Source organism: Lissotriton helveticus, chromosome 8 (genome assembly GCF_964261635.1).
Source record: "Lissotriton helveticus chromosome 8, aLisHel1.1, whole genome shotgun sequence".
Taxonomy (NCBI): domain Eukaryota; kingdom Metazoa; phylum Chordata; class Amphibia; order Caudata; family Salamandridae; genus Lissotriton; species Lissotriton helveticus.
This window is the reverse complement of record NC_136069.1, coordinates 1635901318-1635922572: the sequence shown is the minus strand read 5'-3', so window position 1 is coordinate 1635922572 and position 21255 is coordinate 1635901318. Positions and strand designations below refer to the sequence as shown.

The following is a 21255-nucleotide window of genomic DNA, read 5'->3' as shown; positions in this document are numbered from 1 at the left end:
CTGGTGCGAGATGAAGGCGGTGCTCGTCATGGTGTTGGCAGGTCACGGTGCAAGCAGTGGCATCATCTTTGCTGAAGCGATGTCGCTGGCTGACGAACTGGAGTCGGTGGCGCCGGCATCGACAGGCCAAGGCTGCGGTGTGGGATGAGGGCGATTCGTTGTGTAACTTTACGAGCGGTGCCCTCGAACCATGGTGCAAGCAGCAGCGTCGATTTCGACGTGGAGCTGCAGCGTCGGGGATACCAGGGCATCGTCGTGAATCAAGGTGGTGCAGAGTGCAGTGTCCACAGGTCGCGGTGCGAGAAACAGCTTGGTGGCGGCATCGTCGGTGAGACCAGGGTTGCGGTGCGGTGTTACGGTGGTGCCCTATGCAGTGCAAAGGCGTCATCGTAAAGCGAAGCGGTGCGGAGTGGGGTGCCCACAGGTCGCAGTGCAAACAGCGGCTCGGTGGCAGCATCAGCAGGTGGTGTGGGTAGGACCAGGGTCGTGGTGCGGCATTACGGCGATGCCCTCTGCAGTGCCCTCTGCGGTGCCTTCAGGACACGGAGTCAGCAGCGGCGTTGTCGACGTCATCGAGTTGCTTTTCTTCTGTTCGAGCACAAAACACAAAGTCTGCAGTGCTGAGGGCAGAAGAGGCTGACGTCTTTGGTGTTCCTGAGACTTCTTGAACAGGGGACAAGCTCTACCTCAAGCCCTTAGAGAAACTCCCAAAAGTAGATTGCAGAAAGTTCAGTCCAGTCCTTTCACTGCCCAAGGCAGAAGCAGCCACTGCAGGTCAACACAGCAAAGCACACAGCAAAGTGGAAGTCCCTCCTCACAGCTTCTACAGCTCTTCTTCTTGCCAGTCTTCTTGATCCAAAAGAGTTCTAAAATCAAGGGGTTTGGGCCCCAATATTTATATCTAAATGGAAGGGCCAAAGAGAATGACCTACAGACTGCCGAAGTAGAAAACCGCCAAGGTTTACCCAGGTGTCTTACAAACTCTGTGCAAGGACTCATGCCAATGACCCGGTGCTGGCTGATCGAGTGGGTGCTGCGGGGAGGGGATATAGTACATGAACAAAAAATGCATATCAGTAGCCCCTATATTTTTACTGTGACCATTCTTTTATCTTTTATCTTGTTTTTATGCTTTTTTATTGTAATGATTTTAATTGTACAGTTAATAAATAAATTCAATATATCCCAAAATCCTTTGATCTCTTCGGCAGAGAGTGTATGTGCCCAACCAGAACCAGTTCTGCCTTCTCTGGTGTGATTTCCTGGCAGGAGGTGAGGACGGCATTGTCAGAGGCAGACCAGGCCCTTTGAGGTACAAGGAAATCTCCTCCCCCTTTCCCCATTGCATCCCTCGTCTATTCAGCCCTTTCCTGACCCTACATAGACTATCTGGAGCCACTCCTGCTCCCCAGCCTTCTGTCGTCCAAAACCCATCCACATTCCAGCAGAGGCACATGGGATGACTGGGCAAGAAATACCTACTTTCTAAAAGTGGTATTTTCATGTAAAAATCACCTTCACTAAAAGATACATCTTTAGACTCGGAGTTTAGGCATACTAAACTTTATTTTCCCACCTAGTTCCCAGGGCCAGTTATGTTTATAAGATGTTATAAACAAACTTCCCATTCTGTCCTATGGGAAACAGGTAGCCTTGCAAAAGTGAAAAACGAAATGGGCTGTAATTCACTATCAGGACATGCCACACACACCAGGGCATGTCCTACCTTTCACATACACTGCACCCTGCCCACAGGGGTACCTTGGGCCTACCTTAGGGGTGACTGACATGTAGAAAAGGGAAGGTTTAGGGCCTGGCAAGTGGGTGCACTCCCCAAATCGACATGGCAATTACAAAATGTGCACTGACTCTGCAATGGCAGGTCTGAGTTACCTTTTTAGGACTACTCACTTGGGTGGCACAATCAGTGCTGCAGGCCCACTAGTAGCATTTACTTTACTATGAACTAACAAGTAAATCAAATACCCAATCCTGGAAACACCAATCCATAGCACAATTTACCACAGGAACAGTTGCACTTTACCCCTGATCAGCAGAGAGAAAAGTGCACAGAAACACTACGCACATGGACCGAGCGGTGACGGGGCGAACCATCTGGGACCTACCATGGTTGCACCGCGCGGTTCGTTCCAGAAGTGCTTATATGGCGACACCCACGAAGACGGTATTGATATATGGGACAGGGTGGCTGTGTCCAGGGGCCTCACCACGTTCCCATTCCCGCACACCCCCATAGTCGGGAACCTGCAGTTTCCACCAGCCCACAAATCCCGCGCCTTTGACAAATGGACACAGGGTGATTGTAGGGTAATATGTGACCTGTATGACGTGGCCACACTTAAAACATTTGAGCATTGCCGGGAAGAGTTTCGTGTACCACGGGAGACAAGATTGCAGTATGCTCAGATCAGACACTGGCTCTCGGAAGAGGGGATGTCACAGGCAGCCACGCAAGACTTTACCCCCTTCGAAAAACTAGCACGCTCCCTTGGAGGGTTGAAGGGATTGGTATCCAAGATTTATCACATCCTGCAACACCCGACGAGCACGCCATCTCATACATATCAACGTCAATGGCAACTGGCGATTGGCGCGGACATCGGACCCCCACAGTGGGAACGGCTCTGGCGAGATATACCTAAGATACATCAGAGCATCCCGCAGAGGTAGAACGCTTACAAACTCTTGACCCAGTGGTACTACACTCCTCAGCGTCTCCATAAGATGTTCCCCGCGGTCTCCCCCACGTGCTGGAGGTGTCGATCTGCAACAGGGGACCTTGTGCATATATGGTGGGGATGCCCAGTGTTGTCTGTCTTTTGGAAGGAAGTTCTTAGCCACATAAAAGGGGTCATGGGGTTTCCTCTGCCTGAAGACGTGAGCACGATCTTACTCAGCATTAGACCTGCCGGTCTAAAGGCGCTTACACGCAGCGGCTGGATCCTGACGCTCCAGATGCTGGGAGCAGCCAGGCAGCTCGTAGCCCTATACTGGAAGAGGACCAAAGCCCCCCCCATAGCCACCTGGTTTGTGAAACTTTGGCATGTTATAACAATGGAATTTCTCACAGCACGTTTGCAAGCACGCGACACACGCTTTGGGGCTGTCTGGAAACTCTTGTTTAGCTACCTCTGCAACATAACACATGCGCGACACATGCCCACCAGGCTTAGGACCCTGTGCCTCTTTGATGATGCTGTGACCCCGCCCAATCCCGCTAGACTGCTGCCTTAGACACCTTGGCAACATAGGCGGTGTGCTGCAACCTTCTTCCCGTAGGTCCCCTTCATGACGCGCGCCTCACTCTCCTCCACTACACTCTATTCCTTTCCTCTCTAATACACTTTTATCCTTTCCTGTTCCTTTCGCTCCCTTCTCAGACTCTCAACGTTGTGAAGACCTGAGAGCCCCGTTGGGCTACCTTTTACCTGTTGGACTAGTTAATGGGTTATCTTTTATGAATGAACTGGTCAAATGGACTATCTACAGTATCTGATATTTGCCAACGCTTACGACATCATACGCGGCCGGTCCCAGTGAGGTTGTAGGCAGAACGCTGTGTCAAATATTCCATCTCGTGTGAGCGATTAGGCCCTAGTACTAGAATACAACTACGCGGCCGGCCCTACCCTGGGTTGTAGGCTTAACGGTGTGTTCCAAATGCATCTCTTACGAACCCTCTCGTTTTGAAAATAAAAACAGATTTGAAATAAAAAACAATAGAAATTCAGCAGTTATACTTATCTGAAGAAAGAAACTAGAACTTGTGCCCTTAAGTAACTTTAGGCCACGAGTTTTTTTTTTTAAGTTATTCAAACTTTAAGTGCTGAATTTTCTATGGTTGTGTGGGTAAAAATGAAACTAACGTCCCTGTAACCTTTAGCTTTTTCAGTGGATTGTAAAACTTTAATTGTGACATACATCTGGGTAGTCAGAACAATAATTCTGCAAGGCATGGTCACTCACCATTGTGGTAGCTCTCATAGAAAAAGTTGGACTGCTGATTTAACTGGCCAAGCAATTATTCAACTTGAGGCAATACGTTAAATGTCTTCAGATTTGGCTCCTAAAAATCTTACCTTTGCATACTGTTCCTACCAGGACTTGACTATTGGATTGTTTAGGATACTTGTAGCAGTGAGTACGCTCTCCCTTTTTATGTGTTCCTTGTAAGCCTGGAAAAAAAATGTAGATAAATAAACGTTAATTTATACACATACTGCTTGTTCAACTACAATAACTTGGTTGCAACCTAGAAGAGAAGGCATTCAATGTGGACAGAAACCCTTTAGAAACTACTCTGCCACCAGGGTGTGCCAGAGAAGCGTTTAAAAAACACCAGGGACTCTTACTAGGGAATGACCTGCAATCTCGCTCCCTCCACAAGCAAGCAATCAAACCCCACCAAACAGGCCGTGACCTGAAACCCTCAAGGGATAAGAGCACAGCCAAGAGACAAGGCGAGCAGGACTCCAAGGCAGATTGCAAGGCAACGGGTTACAGCGAGTCTGATTGAATGGTTAGAAACACCTCTGGCAGTTTTTCTGAACACAAATAAAAAGCATTGTCATTTACAATGCAAATAGATCAAACTCTCTCAAATACGAGACCTTTGAGGCACTCGTGCATTAGCTGTAAACATCGTAAGATAAAGACGAGGAGCTGCAATTGCTTCAAAAGCAAAGATATAGAAAGAAATGGCAGCTGCATACCTTTTTTCTAAGCATGGGCGGATTTTGCGGATTCGCAATCCGCGAATTTGCAGATTTGCGTATTCGCGGATTGCGAAAATACGCGAAATCCGCGAATTCTCGCGGATTAGCGGATTTTTTGGGGGTGTGTGTGTTCGCACGGGTTTCTGCAAGTTCGCGAGGGTTTTGTACTATTTCGCAAATTGCGAACTTACTTGTCGGGTCGCCAGTTTAGCAAACTTGTTGTTTCTACGTGCCCAGCCTGTTTGCTAAGCTTTCTTCATCACTGCCACCCTCTGTCACCACTGGCACTCTCTTTGGTCACCCATGCCACCCTCTGGCTCACCCATGTCACCCTCTGTGTCATCACATCACCCTCTAGTTCACCAGTGTACATTATTGGGGCAAAGCAAAGCACTGCCATCCTCTGTCAACACTGGCACTCTGGTTCACCCATGCCACCCTCTGGCTGGCACACCCATGCCACCCTCAGTGTCATCACAACACCCTCTGATTGACCACTGAGTGAACAAACACCTGCTAAGTGCTTTAAGTTTTGCAAACAACAACACCTGCCCTGCCCCAACTGACATTAATGAAGGCTGGCACCTGCTTGTCTGCTCCCTTTCCTTTTTGTTGCAAATGCAATGTAAATAATTTTTTTTAACAGGATGCAATGGCATACTTGTAACTATTCTGTGACTGTCAGAGCAGGGTCACACAATAGTTGCAAGTAGGCAACCGGATTCTGGAGGGCCCCTTCAGGAAGCACTACAGGTAAATGGTTACAAATGATGAGCTCGAACTTTTGCACCTGCTCGTTCGTTTTGCTTTTGCAAAACTCGTTTTTCGGTAATTTCGCCCTATTCGCGGGGCGCGTCGTAGTGCGAACTGGCCCGTGGAGGCCGCGAACTCGTGCGAGTTACCTCAAGGTTGAGTATGGGCGCCGCCATTTTGTTTGCGTGACGTATTTCCGTTTCCGCCCGCTAAGTGTAATCTCGCGCGACTCGCGCCTTGCGAATACAAGTTCGCACGAGTTCGCGAGAGAAATCGCGTGCGAACTTACTTACGCGCACGAGATCGGGCCGCCATCTTGTTTTTCATTCATTCCTATGTGTCTGGGTATGGTGTTTCTATCCTCTCTATATCTCTGCCATCCTTTGCTTGTTTTAATATTTTTTTGATCTATTTAACTTATTTTCTATCCCTGTATTTTTCTAGATCTATATTTTTGTGTTTTAGGCTACTTTTGTTTACTTTTGAACTACTTTTTTAAACTTTTACTTTCCTTCTTCCCTACTCTTATTCTTTTTCATTTTGTCTCTTCTTTACTGCTCACACCTGCCCAGAACATGGTCAAGACAGCTGTGAAGCTGCCCAAGACGGGCACCGCAGCCCGTGCCCGGCTCCCGTGTGGTCGATTGAGGGCGGAAATGGTGGTGCCCCGGGAGATTTTCAGCCCTGAGGAGGTGGGCGCACTTGTTTTTTACGTGCAGCGCCGTCTCCCCAGGACCATCGCGGCAGGCGGCAGGATTGCTGCTGGTTACACCAACAGCCAGGAGCGACGGAAGCGGTGGGGGCAGGTGTGCCGGGCCCTTTTTAAGATCACCGGGGTCCAGCGCACCTACAATCAGGTCACCCACCGCTGGACCGACATCCTTGACCGAGAGCGTGACCTGCTAGACGTGCTGGGAGTGGAGGTCCCCGGTCTTGGTGAGTAGTAGTAGCAATTTTTTCATTAATATTTCAAAATCTTCTGTGCATTTCAGGTGCACTGTTCTCCTTCTCTGTGCCGGTGCCACTGCTTATTTGTTATGTATTTTGTGTTCATTTAATTGGGCTGAGTATGAGTGTATTTTACAGAACTGCGTAATGCTAGACACAAAGGGGCAGATTTACAAGCCCCTTGTTCCACGTTTACACTGCCTTACCTGACGCACAGCGACGTAAACGTGGCGCATCCCTGCGAGTCATGTACAACGTGATGCATCTAAGGAGATGCGCCACGTGAATGCCTGGGCCTGCGCCTCAATGGGTGCGTTCCCACGCAGGGGGGGAGTGGGGGGTTGGGGGTGCCGGTCAGGCAGATGTGTGCCTCGCAAAAGTGCCTGCGTGAAATCTACAAGATTTAACGCAGGCACTTCCGCGACGCTGCTATGTCAATTCTTTATGCCTGCTTGCTTGAAGCAGGCGTATGGACTGATGCGGTATGTAGAGTATTGGGCAGCCCTGAGCACTGCTATAGTTGCATTGCGCCCGCGACGCGACTCTAGAGATGCGCCCCTATTTCGTCACGAGATGCGTCACGCATCTGCCTACCCTTGCGCCAGGGTTTGCCGCATTGTAATAGCGGCGCATCTGCCGTGACGCAAGGTTAGTTTTGCGTTACGTATTTGTTCTGGTGCACATCTGGAGGTGTCCAGCTCAGAACTCGTAAGTATGCCCGTAAGTGTCAGATTAGCAATTACCTGCGCATCCCTGCAAAGTGTGTGGCACGGCAGCACCACCCATGGTGCGCCGTATTTACAATGCGGCACACCATGGTCCCAAAACGTCACCGAAGCGTTACGCATCGGTGCCGTAAAGGCGGCTCTTTGATGGAGTTGCGTTGCAACGATGGCGCAGCTCCAGCAATGCTGCGTCAAGCCGTAAGTCTGCTTCATGCAGGCGCAGGGTTTCAGTGACGCATCATTGTCCTAAATGACTGATTGAAATTGTATATATTCCCCATAGCCACTTTTAGCATGCGTTCCTGCGCAGGAACGCCCTCCCTTGCGATGGAATGCTCCCTAATGGCGCAGGGTTTTAGAATGGGATGCATCTCCCATATGCGTCACGTTGTTAATATACGCCACACCATGGCGCCTCTCTTGTGGCGCTGCGTCACAAAATTGACGCAAGAATGGAGCAAAAGAGCTGCAAGGGGCTTGTAAATCTGCCCCTAGAGTAGAGGCTCAGGTGCAGTCCTTCCTTTGTAGCCCTCTTTTTGGATGAAATAGTAGGTTCTTGTTCTTTCTAAATGTTTGATTTGGTTGACAAGGACATCGGCAAGCAGCAATCATCAATGTTTTCTGTTATTTCTTTCATGTTGTACGTCAGGTCCGCCCAGGGGCAAGCGGACCGAAAAATCTGATGCAGCAGTGGCTCCAAAGGAGGAGGATGCAGGCCAGGGCGGCGAGTGCTCCTTTGCTGGCCCCAGTAAGTTTTCATTTAAATATAGAGGACCTATTGTTGTCCAAGCATTCCTAATTTAATTGTTTCGAAATAGGGTTTAGATAGGAGCAAAATCAATAGTCCAACTGTTGCAGGGACAATTCTCCACAAACCGAACTATGGACAGCAAAGACCAGAGTAATAATATTTCAGAGTGGCGTGTTTGGCACACTGTATAAATAAACCTGGTAGTGTCAGCAGCACAGACTCCTCCTTGCAAAAATTGCAAAACTTTTCGCTCAGTCACTCTAGTCTGGACTCTCTGGAGGACTAAAAACCACAGAGTCAATTCAAGTTTAAAAGCTTTATTAAAAGTTTAAGTAAACACATATATGAAAATAAAGTTAGTTGGAAATGGAAAAGTGCTTGGTGCTGAGTTGATGAGTACTGGATTGGTACACATTTCTTGTGGTCGAGCCGAGCTTTCACCTGGTTTGAAGTTGATGTTCCTCTTGTCCTTAGAAGTCCAGTTTCTGTCTGTTCAGAGAAAAATAGTGTGTGTTAAAATTAAGCAAGCATTCAACAATTGTGACAAAAAAAATGAAGCAAGACAACAGCTTTCCCTGGAAGGAGGGACATTTTTACTTTAGACTAGAGTAGACAGTCAATTAATTTTTCTGTTGTTTTCACATTTTTTCATTCATAGACCAAATACTAGTGGAGTGGTGTAATCTAACATTCTTAAATCTACTTTGTAGGTGGAACATCTGGTGGCGGGGCCAGCTCAGATGTGGTGGTCATCAGTGACTCGGAGTCCGAGGGTCAATCTGGGGAGGAGGCGGCGCTAGAGGAGTCGGACCAAGAGCAAGAAGTACAGACTGTGAGGAAGGAGACGGTGGCGGTGGCGAGTACAGGTAAGCTGGATCATGGAGGTACTATCTGACTCTTAGATAGGATATGATGTGTATTCAGTGGTGGCCCAGTGACAAATTACAATATGGTAATTACAGCAGGCTGGGACCGACAGACAGATGGAGGCAGAGACAGAGAGAGAGGAAGACAGAAGGAGAGAGAGAGAGAGGGAGGGAGCCAGAGGGAGGGTGAGGGAGGGAGACAGAGAGAGAGAGACAGCGAGGTAGAGGGAGACAAAGGGAGACAGAAAGAGTGAGACAGAGAGAGAGAGAGAGAGAGAGAGAGAGAGAGAGGGAGGGAAACAGACATATCGCCTGGGCCTGGTGCAGATGATACGGTTGCTGGTGTGGTTAACGGCTCAGAGGAAAAATCACTCACTTCTGCCAGATCTCTTTCATATGAAAGAGCACCAAACCAAGGATACAAGTGAGTTGTGGGAAGGGAAATGGTGATTCAAGCGCCCCTCCCTGCGGACGCCCATGATACTGGCCTGAATAGTTTTGTACTGCCCTGGCTAGTTGCTAGTTGTACTGTGACACAACTTCCTGCTGAATCATTTTGTGTTAATCATATTCTTAAAGAGCATTGGTTACAGATTATGTCTTTCTTTCTTCATGTAGTTGGCAATACTAAAACCTCCAAACCAACGAGGAGTATGCTGGCTGTACTGGCCCGGCAACGGAGGCTGGAAGCAACTGTTGCTGAATATCGGCGACTGGTGGAACTAGAGGGGGACGACACGCACTCCAGTGCATCAAACCTAACAACATCTACATCCTCCTCTGTTACCCCACGTTCTACCGGTAAGCACAGTGCTCCAGCAAACCAGAGCCGTGCCGGAAGACGCCACCGCCGAGCAGCAAAAGCTGCACCTCGCAGCACTGTTAAAGGTCGCTTGCGCCGTGCACTCCGCAGAGTGTCCGACCTAGAGGCGGAGGTCCAGAAATGGACCAAATATCAGAATGTGGTGGAGGGCCTCCGCCTAGATCAAGCCATCCTCCAAGAAAAGTATGATGCCCTGGCCCTAAAGCATGATGCCCTGGAGGCCAAACTTAACAGCTTGCATCCATAGAGTGTCCCTTGCCCCTGTTTTTGAGACTTTTGGGGGGTGGGAATTGGGAGTTGGGTTTTTTGGGGACTTTTGAGGACTATTTATTTGTTGGGGTTAGGGAGGGTCTTGCGGGAGATTATTTTGTTAGGGATATAAATATACTTTTTCAAACTTTATCTGAGCATACCTGTTTTTTTACTACTTTTGAGCTGGGTGGGTGGTGGTTTTGCAGTAATTTCATTTAACTGAACACTGTCATCGTGTTGGTTCACGTGCAATAGGCCAAATGTTTTCCAAAGTAAATGCCTGTCACAGAGTTTGTTAATTCAAGAGCCCTAGGACTTTGCTGCTAGTACCACTGTCACTCTCTCGCCTCTCCGAATACTCCATTATACTACCTCCCATCCAAACGCTTATCTTACCTGTAATTTGTGTTTGAGGGCTGGCTCCACCTGGAATTCACAGAGTCCTAACGCGTTCTGCAGCAGGGCCACAACTGGAGTTTCCCGGCGTGGATTTTCTGCAAATCAAAAGCAATCAACATTAGAAATGTGGTAGCGGTGCTGACACAACCCTAAAACCTAGAAGCCCCAGAGACAGCACCCCTGAGACAGGCAAGCGAGCAATATAACGCCTACACGTTCACGTGCAATAGGCCAAATGTTTTCCTAAGTAAATGCCTGTCACAGAGTTTGTTAATTCAAGAGCCCTAGGACTTTGCTGCTAGTACCACTGTCACTCTCTCGCCTCTCCAAATACTCCATTATACTACCTCCCATCCAAACGCTTATCTTACCTGTAATTTGTGTTTGAGGGCTGGCTCCACCTGGAATTCACAGAGTCCTAACGCGTTCTGCAGCAGGGCCACAACTGGAGTTTCCCGGCGTGGATTTTCTGCAAATCAAAAGCAATCAACATTAGAAATGTGGTAGCGGTGCTGACACAACCCTAAAACCTAGAAGCCCCAGAGACAGCACCCCTGAGACAGGCAAGCGAGCAATATAACGCCTACACGTTCACGTGCAATAGGCCAAATGTTTTCCTAAGTAAATGCCTGTCACAGAGTTTGTTAATTCAAGAGCCCTAGGACTTTGCTGCTAGTACCACTGTCACTCTCTCGCCTCTCCAAATACTCCATTATACTACCTCCCATCCAAACGCTTATCTTACCTGTAATTTGTGTTTGAGGGCTGGCTCCACCTGGAATTCACAGAGTCCTAACGCGTTCTGCAGCAGGGCCACAACTGGAGTTTCCCGGCGTGGATTTTCTGCAAATCAAAAGCAATCAACATTAGAAATGTGGTAGCGGTGCTGACACAACCCTAAAACCTAGAAGCCCCAGAGACAGCACCCCTGAGACAGGCAAGCGAGCAATATAACGCCTACACGTTCACGTGCAATAGGCCAAATGTTTTCCTAAGTAAATGCCTGTCACAGAGTTTGTTAATTCAAGAGCCCTAGGACTTTGCTGCTAGTACCACTGTCACTCTCTCGCCTCTCCAAATACTCCATTATACTACCTCCCATCCAAACGCTTATCTTACCTGTAATTTGTGTTTGAGGGCTGGCTCCACCTGGAATTCACAGTGGGGGACTCGTCAACGTTAAGTAAGTTTCTTCATTGTGCAGAATCCAGGCATCAGCATTATGGGTAATGGATAGGGTGAGTCTGGAGGAGGAGGACTCAGGATAGACGACCAGGACTGAGTTCGTGTCAACTAACTGTTGTGAACCTGAGGAATGCTGCGGCATCAAAATCAAGACAGTTCTGTTGATGGGCTTGTTGTTTTATTGGTTGATTTGATTACAGTTTTGTTGGGAATGTGATGAAGCACTTGCTAAAGAAAGACAGACACACAGGAATAAAAGTGAATAAGGAGGACTATTTACAATTAATGAATGAATGATTGAGTCATTTTCAGAACTCGCTGTCAGGGAAGCAGAACTCGTCCTCATACTCTGCTAAATCATCAGTCGGGGTTACTTCTGGTAACTGAGGAGAACTTTCCTCGGGTAGGGCGGTGTCCTCTTCTTCCTGCGTGTATTCTCGTACTCTGTAATCTGGTGGTATGAAGTGCTGGTTCATCTTTATCAAGGTGAGCCGCTCCACATTTGCGGGCAAGAGGCGGGACCTTTTGGAAGTCACAATGCCACCAGCAGAACTAAAAACACGTTCTGAAGACACGCTTGCGAGTGGGCAAGACAAGTAATTGATAGCCAGGTTGGTGAGCTCTCGCCATATTTTTCTTTTCCCATGCCAATACGCCAATGGGTCCTCTGTAATATTGACCTCTGTTGAGTCATCCAGATAGGCCTGCACCATTGAAAGAATGTCCTCCCGGATTCCTGTACTTTGCACTTCTGTGTCCTTTCTAGGACCAGGAAACCCTAGCTGAGTTAGCCAACTCGCTTCAGACATATCGCATGCGCCTGGTGCAGATGATACGGTTGCTGGTGTGGTTAACGGCTCAGAGGGAAAGTCACTCACTTCTGCCACAGGCACAGATGGTGAAGTGCTTTTTTGGGACGCCTGATCGCCTGCTGATTCACTAGTAGTACTGTCTTCTCCTACAGTTTCCTTCCGCTCTATTTCAAAACGAATGGCTGACTGAGCTAGCCAACCTTTGTACTCTGTAACATCCGATGTTTCAAAAGGAATTATTACTTTGCCAAACAATGGCTTTTTGTAACGTGGATCCAGAATAGTAGCACAAATGTAGTGCTGTTGTTTCTTGATATTTACAAGCCGTTCATTGCTAACTAGGCGTTGTAATAATCTCTGCGCCAACTCATGTGCTTCGTTCTTTCCAACGTCCTTTAATTGTGAAGACACCACCTTGACTTGGTGCTCGAGCTTCAGCAACAGTGGGATAGCTTTGCTCAAAGAACAGTCCTCCCTGCTCACGTCACGCGTGAAGACCTCAAAAGGCCGAAGCATGTCTGTCAGGCTTTTAACTAGCTGCCATTGCTCCACCGCTAGCATCATTCCTGTCGTATCACCACCCAGGTTGTAGAAATACTCATTGACTACTGGAAACAGCTCATGCAGACGCTCAAGCATGTAGAAGGTTGAGTTCCAACGTGTTGCCACCTCCTGGATAAGTGCTTTCACTGGCATTCTACGTTCATTTTGCTTGCGCCTCAGCTCCTTCCGGGCCTTAAAAGAATGGTTGAAATGTGTGCATATTCTTCTGCAGATGGTCAGTGTTTTGTCGACTGCAAGTTCTTTTTTCAAAAAATTTTGCACAACAAGGTTGATACAGTGCGCCAAACACGGCACTCTGAAATAGAAACCGTCCTCCATGGCCTTAACTACATTCCTGCCATTATCTGTAGAAACATAACCAACCTTGCAATGTCTTGGGCGCAGCCATTTCAAAGACCTTTTTGTTAAAGTCAGCCAAAATGTTGACTGCAGTATGACTTTTCTCCATGCCAAACATGGCTAATGTTGCATGTTTACGAGCACCCTTAAAAATCTCGACCAAGTCACCACCTGCATTTATCTGTTTAATAACCCCTGAAAAAGAGACCCAGTGTGCAGTGATGCACATGTAATCAAGGGCTTGGCAACTGGTCCACATGTCTGTTGTCAGGTGTATAGTGTGAACAGCACTCTTCTGCAAAGCTGCCCCCACCAACTCAAGCACCTCTTTGTGTAGTGCTGGAACAGCAACCCTGGCAAAATAGTACCGGCTAGGAACCTTCCATTTAGGGGCCAATGTTGCCACGAGTTCAAGGAAACCCACACCTTCGACAAACGAAAAAGGGAGAAGGTCCACCGCTAGCATTTTTGCCAGCTTAGTGTTATAGAGGCGTACAGTTGGGTGGTTGCGTTGAAATTGCGCATCTGAGGAGAACATGGCTGAAATGGTGCGCTGGACAAATTTACGGGATGATGCTGATGCCTTCTTGGACCCACTTCTGATCAGTGTTTACATTTTCCGCATTGGTGTGTCTCCCAGACTCTCAGTGTGCCTGCTATGTGTTACGGAGGGTGTGGTGCTGCAAGGGGTACTGGGTGCAACCGGACACATGTCTGACGCTTCTTCTACCTCCCCATCATCTTCAGATGAAACACCTACTATGGGTATATTTTGGCCACTTGCCCTTTGGGATCGCTTTCCCTTGACGTTTGCTAGGTGCGGAAACCATTCGACAGCGTGCTTTCTTTCAAGATGACCTATCTGGCCTCCGGTTCCATAGTTGGTACCAGTCTTACCACGGCTAACGCTAGTCTTACAAATGCAACAAACGGCTATGTTATCATATTTTTCATGGACACTAAAAAAGTTCCAAACTGGGGACTGGAAACTTCTGGTTTTGCCGCACGAGGTGATACTGCTGCCAATGCCAGATGAAGCAGTGGTGGATGAGCCTTGCAGACATCTACTGGGTTGTGCAATTATTGCAGCAACCTTACTTGAGGGAGTCGAGCTGGATGGAGTCCCCCTCTGGGGAGAAAATATGGGAGCTGTAGGTTTTGTTGAACTTGTGGTACTACTTGACTGCGTTGGTGGTGCTACCAGTGGCACGTCGCCAGGGTCACGCTCAGCATGACGTCGGGATAGGGTGTAAATGTCTGTCTGCTGCATGGCCGGTGTGGCTGGACTGACATGTGTGATGACTAGGTCATTGCTGTCATCCTCTTCAACAACATCAGAATGCACCACTTCATCAAGTCCGACGTTCGGATCCATAAGTATGAGCTTTCCGGGGCCCTTCCTTTTACCATGTGATACCTTTCGCAGCTCATGGTGTGCCTCCCTCTCAGACGTCAGAGATGGTTGCCAATCTAGATCCACATCATCATCTGATGGAGCGGGGCTTGAAGAGGAACTTCTACACACCCTCCTTGATCTTTTCCTTGCTGGGGAGCTGGGAGAAAATGAATCATCAGGAGGAGTGGCTTCGTCTTCCTGACATGATACCCCGGCTCCAAAGTCAATTTCCTCCTGTGCCCCTACTTCTGGAAGAACAACCATTGTGGGCACTTGCACCGCTCCATGGCCATCTTCACTGACCTCTACTTGCAAGTCTCCATGGACCTCTCCTTCTCGGCCTTCTCCTTCTCGGCCTTCTCCTTCTCGGCCTTCTCCTTCTCGGCCTTCTCCTTCTCGGCCTTCTCCTTCTCGGACAGCTCCTTCTCGGACAGCTCCTTCTCGGACAGCTCCTTCTCGGACAGCTCCTTCTCGGACAGCTCCTTCTTGGACAGCTCCTTGCGCATGTACTTCTGCTTGTACTAGTAGCCCATGCAGTTGTTGTTGCGGCTTTGGTTGTTGAATAGTACTTGTGAGATGAGTTAAAACCTGTGTTGATGGCGTGCTGCTACTTTCTTGCGATGATCCAACATCACTGGTCGTTGGTGATTCAACAACTAAACAGGCTACCTGTGCAGCACTCATGGTGGGCCTTTGTTTTTTTTGTTGTTGTTGCCCAAAAAATGTCTTGGTTGAGCAACCAGTCGCCTTGGTAAGTGGTGCCACTTGCTTCTTCTTCTCCTTAGTAGAGACATCTTTCTTGGAAGAGGACCTACGGGCACCTCTTTTTGGAGCCATCTTCTTCAGATGTCGGAACAACAGGCCGCAGCAGCACTTCTTCCTGGCACTGATGCTCAACGATGATGCGTAGTTTTGTGCACCTAAACGCAAACGAAGACAGAGGAACATCAGTAAATATAAATGTTGCATATGTAGCGCTTGAATAAACAGTTAGCAAGTAGGCATTTATGAATACACACGTGCACACCACACAATATGGAATTTTCAAAATTAGGATTTGCAAAATTTTTGGGAAACAGGAATTTAACATTGATCCAAGAGAGCACACACACAGAGGGTTGTGCTTTCATGTACCCCTGACTCCGCCTGGGCACAATGGGTGAAAGCAAGGCACAATGGGTGCAGGCCTATGTCTCAAAGCTCACTGCCTGCCTTCAAAATGGCCGCTTGACCCCCCCATCCACATGGCCAGGACCATGCCTCAAAATGGCCACCACCAACATAGCCAGCACCCAACCCCTACTCCAAAAAGTGAAAACACACAACACAAATCAAATCACCACAATCCAATGCCATCCATCCATTTTCAGAAGGCTTATGCTGCCTGCTGGTGGTTTTCCGGTGCAAAATTGCAGTTTTTACAATTTCGCGAGTGCGAGATTGTTGCTTCACGGCGCGAACGTGGCAAAAACCCGCAAAATCCGCGAACAGACCGATTCTGGGCCCCCCTGGGCATAATGGATGACATCAGAGCACAGTGGGTGCAGGCCTATGGCACAAAGCACACAACTTACAAATGGCCCCTAGACCCCCACCCTCACGGGACCAGACAATAAAATGGCCCCCACCCCCATAGCAAGCCCCCAACACCACCCCAAAAAGTCCTAAAACACACAAAAATCAGCACAATCCAATGTCATCCATGCCCTGGCCAGAATCATGTTAACAAAAATAATTTCAACAAAACAGTTGTATCATCCATGCACCCATAAATAAGCCTGGTGGTTTTCAATTCATGTGCAGCAGAATTGTAATTTTTACAATTTCGCGAGTGCGAGATTGTTGCTGCGCGGGACACGAGCAGTGCGAACACAAGCAAAAACATCCTCAGCTCGCGAACTTGCAGATTTTCCCCCCAAAAAAGTCAAAAAAAAAACAACACACACAAAAATCACCACAAACAAACAACATCAACTTACTTCTTTGTGAAATCAAAATTCGAATCCAAAAGTAATCCAAAAGGCCTCAAATCCAAATATCCAGCAGCAACCACAAAAAGTAATCCTTCCCAGTCAAGAATGATCGAAAAGTGGCCAGGAAATGGAGGAGCTTGCTGGACAGGAACAAGAAGTTGGAGACTGGGGCACTTCCTTCACCCCACCCCTATGGGAGGAGCTTGCTGGACAGGAACAGGAAGTTGGAGACTGGGCCACTTCCTTTACTAAGTAATTTTTGTACTTTCGCTAGTGCGAGATTGTTCCTGCCCGCGCCGCGGACCGCGAGCAGCGCGAGCAGTGCGAACACAAACAAAAAATCCGCTTCGCGCGGATTTGCGTATTCTCGCCGCATCCGCGAGAGTTCGCGGATTGCGGATTCCCCGAAAATACGAAAAATCCGCGAGCGTAACGGATTTTACGCCCATGCTTACTTTTTTCTATTGGTTTAGATTTGTTACAATGGCAGCACCTGAAATAAAGTGCGGCTGATGAGTTGGTAAAAAAAAAAGTATATTAAGAGGCATATAGCCGCGTTGGACACTCTCCAGGCACAAAACGAAAGCGGGCCATCTTTAGTGTGGAGGCGTGCGATGCTAGTTAAAAAAAAAGTAACCAACTGTCGCGGGAGAGCGCATCCTGCCTGCCCTTTAAGAAAATAGTGCTTGCGGGCTGCAAATAAAACCTACTGAGAAACATGTAACAGGGGGTCTTGAGGTCTCATCGTGGGAGGTCACAAGAACAGAAAATACTACACAAGATGTCAAAACACTGAAACAAATCTGTATATACATGGAGTAAAACAAAGATCAATGAGGTAAGACATTTAAATAAACTTACCAACTTGCTTTTTGCGTGATCAGATGATTTTACATGTTGCTGCACAGAACTATGTAAAGCAGGAACATAGACACTGCAAGCACTGCAATGTACAGTCTCAACTTATCATATGATCATCAGTAGAAACACCTAGATACCAAAAAAGTAGGCTTGTAGCGCAATGGTGGATGCATGAAACTTCACCAAAGTATATTTTAGTGGTTCTACCCTTCAAGTGCATTCTCAAGAACTTCGGGAAACGCAGCCAAAGGGAATGGGACAACCTTAACTTATTGTAAAATTTGAGAACCCGCCACAAGCACCACAAATCTTGACAATCTGCAAAAAGACGCAGTTCAAATAGCTTGAAAAACTTCACCTTCCAGTAGATCTTTTTCTTGTGATTTTGCGGCCTCAGTCTGGTTAGTCTGCGCTTTACATAGAGAGGTCTTCATAAACTGATTGACCATGCATTCCTGAAAGATGCAGGGGCAGTTTAAGGCACGGCAGAAGTATAATTAGGATTGCCAACATGACATTTGAAAACCATTATAGCATAGCTATAAATAATGTGATACCCAGAACTACACTGGTTAAAAAACCTCTAAGCATAATGCACGTCAAGCAAAACCAAAAAAGAAGGACGGTCTGAAATGTCACTATGCAGAACACCATCACTTACATGCAAAAAGGACATCACAACTTTGTCGAATTTGGTTTGCTTCTGTATATGATCCAAGGTTTCCTGGTGAGCAGTACTTTCCAGGTGAGCTTCAATGTCCTTTTCTTCAAATGTCCGAAATTTTCAAAAAGGAACAAGTAACGCAATCCTGGGAGAATGGATTATGAAGTGTTAGTATCAAACATTGCAATGCATCATGACAAACGCTCTATAAAAGTGATCAAGATTCTCGAGTATCTTTTATATGAATCAAAGTTTAGTCCACTGACAAAGGCCCTGGAACACATGGGTCTCTTTCATGGCACCCAGGAAGTTACAGATCCGCTCCTTGTGGCCAGAAGTTACAAGTTGTGAAAACACGTGTTCACTAGCTACACCTTTAGTAAGTTATGTTCTAGTATATTGCCTGACCAAAGCAATTGGTGGGCAGAGCAATGGTCGCCTTTGAAGAGCAGAACAGATTAATGGGAGTGATTCACTGCACCATATACCAGCGAAGTAAAAACATCCCATAAGCCAACCTCAAAAATAGGTTATTCCAGAACCTGTTCATGGAGAAGCTCGTGAATTCTTAGCACTTATGCCATTTCAGGGTTAAAGGCAGTCGAGCTGGAACGTTTGCGATCTGAAATTCGATCATGACATTTGGGGCCAGATGTAGGTAGGCTTTTACCGGGTGGTAACGGCCGAATTCGGCCGTTACCACCCGGTAAAAGCAATTTGACATGTAGGTCCCTGTAATTTACAGACTCGGTAAATTTACCGGTAGGTAAATTTACCGAGTATGTAAAATACCGAGTCGGTATCATTACTGATTCCGGACAATTGGTATGTAGGTGGGACTCTTCTGAGTCCCACAAGCAGTACAACATCGGTATTTTACCATCAAATACTACTTGATGGTAAAATACCGTTTCTGGTGTGCATGCACATGTGTGCATGCACACCTATGCCATATGACAGGCAGACCTGCCCTTAGGGCAGGTATGCCTGCCACATGGCACCCGAGCCTCTTTTGGGGGTGCCAGAGGGTGTCAAAGTGACACCCCCTGCACCCTTGTGACAGTCGGTATTTTCCGATGTGGTAAATACCGACCGGTATATGCCCAATCAATCCTATGGGCTTCAAAGCCCATAGGAATGCATGGGCATTGACTGGTCGGTATTTACCACATCGGAAATTACCGACTGTTTCCGATTCGGTAATTGCACATCTGCAATTACCTACATCTCGGTATTTTTATTTTCCGACCTCTTAAATACCGAGTCGGTATGACTCGGTATTTAAGAGGTCGGTAAATAAAAATTACCTACATCTGGCCCTTGGTGCTTTACAAGCTGCTTACATCCCACAATAGAAAACAATCTTCCACCCAGTTCCTTCTTGGAACAGTGGTCTGACTGGTTGCGATTATAATTGATTCTATTACCATAATGTATTTTATTTTAATGCATTATAAAACTATAATTTATGCTAATAGCATAATTGAGTCATAGTCAGTAAAGTACTAGTGTGATACCCCCTCACCCTCTCCCCCCACAGGACTACAGCCATGTTACCATTCTTCAATTGGCTTGTGTGCAAAACTTTCACACCCTAATAAAATAAATCAAACCTGTATCCATCGCAATATTTTTCACAGTTTTTCTCCCTTCTCAGTCTTTGCTTCTCTCGTCTGGCTTCAATTCTGCGTTTCTCTTCTTCCTCGTCATTTTTCTCGTCTGTTTAATAAAAAATAAAGTCAATTGAGGCCTATGGCAAATTCGTTTGAGGCATTGGATTTAGTCTGGTAGGACAGGGGTGAAGGTTCTACGATTGTTTGCAAATGTTACGATAGCAAAGAAACTAAAGGTGAACATAAAGTAAAATATAGCGCATGGATAACCTACGCTTTGACGACAGTGAAGGTAAAACAAACATTTGCAATGCAATAGGTCTCGCATTAGGAAAGTTTGAGCTATTGGTCTTGTAAATGACACATTTTTTATTTATGTGTTGGTTTTGAAAATAACGAAATAGCTTTGTCATTAACAATGCCAATACTTTTAACTTTTGCAAATGTGACACCTATAGCATTTGTAATGCAACATGTTTTGTATTTACTCGACTTAGATGTATTGATATTACAAACAACAATGGCTTTTATTTTTTTTAAATAATTAATACTTAAATAAAAGTTATTGTAATTTATAATGGCAATAGCTTAAACTTTTGTAAATAACTTTTGTGAAGATTATGTTCAGTGTATTTTATTGTGACGAAAATCCAAGAACAGAAGTGAAATATTAACATATTTTTGTGACATTTGTAATAAAGCTTGAAACATTGAGAGAACATATTTGAACCACTTGTTGAATGGTTGCACAGATTGATGCTGTGGTGGCGCGGAGTGATGCTGTTGCGTTCAGTGATGCTGTTGCGTTCAGTGATGCTGTGGTAGCGCACAGTGATGCTGTGGTGCCCCTGAGTGATGCTGTGGTGGTGCGATAGATAGAGTGAGTGAGGGCGGTAGAGTGAGGGCGGTAGAGTGTAGAGTGAGGGCGGTAGAGTGGTAGAATGAGGGCGGTAGAGTGGTAGAGTGAGGGCGGTAGAGTGGTAGAGTGAGGGCGGTAGAGTTGTAGAGTGAGGACGTGAGGGCGGTAGAGTGAGGGCAGTAGAGTGAGGGAGGTAGAGTGAGGGCAGTAGAGTGAGGGCAGTAGAGTACTAACAGAGTAGGATCTCTGGTCAGGGGCACCTCTGCCTTCTGGCCAGTTTAATTTCAGCATGAAGAGTCAAACGTCACTGAGGGCTCTGCCAGTCCTGACCTTCTGGATGGAGTGTGAAGTCAGTAAAGAAGATCCTGGCCAAAAATGAAGCAGCAAGACCTAGCAGGGAAGGACCCACATGTTAGTGCTATGCTCTGGTCAATTCTGGCACTTGTGACCATCTCACATCAGCTCTTCTGAAAAGAGCCCCATAGCTGCTAAAGCAAACTTTGAGAGAGCTCTCTTCTGTAGGTTCAGTTTGTTCTTTACTTCAGTACAAATGAGCGTAGGTTGTAACAGCAAGCATTGGGGGGCAGTGCGGTTATCAAAAGGTGGGGACGTGCGGTTATCGGAAAGAAAATACAACTATGCAAAAACAGCCTTTCGGCAACCAACAATTAAAAAAGCAGTGGTAAGACCAATAGGGTTTGCCTTTTGCATCCACTGGCTTTGCTAATGATTGTTG

The 21255-nt window shown here is 46.9% G+C and overlaps 1 long non-coding RNA gene and 1 pseudogene across 1 annotated transcript; both read right to left on the bottom strand.

Moving 5' to 3' along the window:
* Positions 1–21255, bottom strand: part of LOC144774047 (DBIRD complex subunit ZNF326-like) — a 101047-nt pseudogene that overhangs the window by 28775 nt on the left and 51017 nt on the right.
* On the bottom strand, positions 8215–10354 carry LOC144772109 (uncharacterized). Its single transcript, XR_013599647.1, has 2 exons — positions 10251–10354; positions 8215–8402 (listed from the first exon to the last, which is right to left on the bottom strand). It is a non-coding gene; the product is annotated as an uncharacterized LOC144772109 (long non-coding RNA).